Source organism: Dioscorea cayenensis, unplaced genomic scaffold (assembly GCF_009730915.1).
Source record: "Dioscorea cayenensis subsp. rotundata cultivar TDr96_F1 unplaced genomic scaffold, TDr96_F1_v2_PseudoChromosome.rev07_lg8_w22 25.fasta BLBR01000814.1, whole genome shotgun sequence".
NCBI lineage: Eukaryota > Viridiplantae > Streptophyta > Magnoliopsida > Dioscoreales > Dioscoreaceae > Dioscorea > Dioscorea cayenensis.
The window spans coordinates 50188-52619 of NW_024087205.1; positions in this window are offsets into that span (position 1 = coordinate 50188).

A 2432-nucleotide genomic window follows, 5' to 3' on the forward strand; every position below is an offset into this window, starting at 1 on the left:
TGTTACTTTCGTGCAGGCAGGGTTGTGAGGCCTAGTATGAAGGAAAGAAGCCAATGTGGAGCACAATGCACTGATTTTGCAGGAAATCTTGCTAAGGTTCAAATGCGAAGACATAGGTCGGGTGTGAGATGCTAGAGTGTGTGCCAACCTCCTCGTATTCGAGTTTGGCACATCCAATTGGAGGGGCACAAAGGCAGTCACACTAGAGCATTCCGACTTATGCACATAGAACAAGAGCTCCACCAACTTGCCTATCATTGAAGAAGCAAGTGATCCACGACGTGAACATGTGCCCGTTTGCGTTACTCCGATGAAAGTATGGATTCGGGAAGCTATTCAGGCCGGATATTGTAGAAGAGCACTGTAGCAATAAGGTAGCAGGTACTGTAGCAGCACTGTTCACAGCCGGCCGAGAAAACAGGAGTTCAGAGAATCCACATGGGCATGTGGAAATTATCCACGCCCGTGTGGAAATTCCGCACTGGCATGTAAAGCATCCACGCCCGTGTAGTCGCCCGATTCCAGCCCTATAAAAAGCCGATTCAGGCCCGATTTTAGGATTCTCTTCTCCATCATTTTCCCCAACTTGAGAGAGGGCTTCGACTAAGGTTTTGAGGGGTATTGGCTAGGGTTTTGGAGAGGTTCTACGGCTTTGACATCGTCATTCCTTAGGAAGAAGGTTGGTAGGGGAGCTTCCATCGAGGCGTATCCTATACCAGACGAAGGAATCCTTGGACGACGAGTAGAGGACTCTCCACAAGACCATCGACACGACCATCGAGGTGGTTTCTTTATTGATTCATTGCTTTTACATTCTATTTCTTTGATTGTACTTAGCTCCATGGAGAGCTAAACCCCTAGTGGGTACTTGGATATTTGTGAACCCTAGGATGTATTCGTTTCTTTGAATCTCTTTATTATGCTTTCAATAAATTGATGTTTATTGCAAGTTCCAACCTTGAATGCTTGATTGTATGAACATTTCCCCTTGAGTGACACTAGGGTTGAGAGTTCTTGTTGGTAACCTTGTGAGTGAGTGAACCACGACGAGCGTTAGACAAAGCTAAGTTGGAGAGGGTTGAGAGGGTGAGTCGAGAGGTACAGGAGCGTCCCATTTCCCCTCTGACGTGATAGATTCTACCTCTGCTCCTCGAGTTCTTTGTGGCCATAATAGAGTGAATGGTCTAAGGGATGACCCTCCGATGGGGCTTAGTTGTGCGTGTAATGGAGTGAAGCGTTGAGGTGATCTTCGTATCTAGGGCTTAATCGTGGTTAGGGAGCTTCCACTTGGACCAAAGGGTTATGTCTATAATTAGGAAGAGATTTATCACTTGGAATCCCTAGAGCTCATTGCAATTCTATGCGAGTGCGAGGTTGAGAGGTTATCTAATCTCTCCTCTGGGACATGTATAGATTTAGGCATAGTTGACCTTAGATTTGGGACTATGTAATTAAGGATTTCCATGACTCACCATTGCATTGATTAGGAAGCATAATAGAGGGTTCTTGTACTTGAAACGATTATCCTAGGTGGAGCATTATCCGGGTACCCCATCTTTATCGATTGTCTTACCCCCTTCTTTACTTTTGCTCTCTTACTTGTTGTTTTTATTGTTGAGAATTGAATCATTGTCACACTTATCATCATTGATCTTTCACATAGCTAAGAATCGAATTAAGTATTTTTATTCCCTATTCCCTGTGGATTTGATACCCGCTCATCCGGGATTATTACTTCGACAAACCCGTGCACTTGCGGGATATACACAAGGGGACCTTGTCAATTCGACATCGATTTTCTTCAGAGGAAAGTTATTGGGGGAGCTTCCAACGGCTTTTATTCGGAGGGTGTGTCCTAGGCTTGACGGAGGAGTCTTTGGGGAAGACAAGGCGGCTCTTAAAGACCATTGACATGGATGACAAGGGATTATCTCTATGGATTTCATGCACTTACTTTTTATTTCATCTTTGTTTTATATTGCTCCATGGAGAGCTAAACCCCTAGTGGGTGCTTGGACTTGTAAACCCTTAGATGATTTTGTTTCATTGACTTCAATTATGTTTCCTTTAATTGATGTTTTAATTGAGTTTCAATATTGTGTGTTTATTGATTTGATTTTCCCTTTGAGTGACACTAGGGTTGAGAATCTATCTAGGTAATCCTTTTGAATGAGTGACACTTCATTAGGGTTGGACTTAGCAAGGTTGAAGAGGGTTGAGAGGGTGAGTGTAGAGGTAGTGGAATGTCCCTTTTCTATAAACATGTGGTTTATCCTACCTCCATATTCTAAGAGTTCTTTGCAATCATGATAGAGTGAAGTGCTAAAAAACCTTCTCCACTGTGACTTAGTTACGTGAGTGATAGAGGGAAGTGTTGAGTTATCCTTAGTGCTGGGGCTTAATTGTGATTAGGGATCTTTCACCTTGACCAA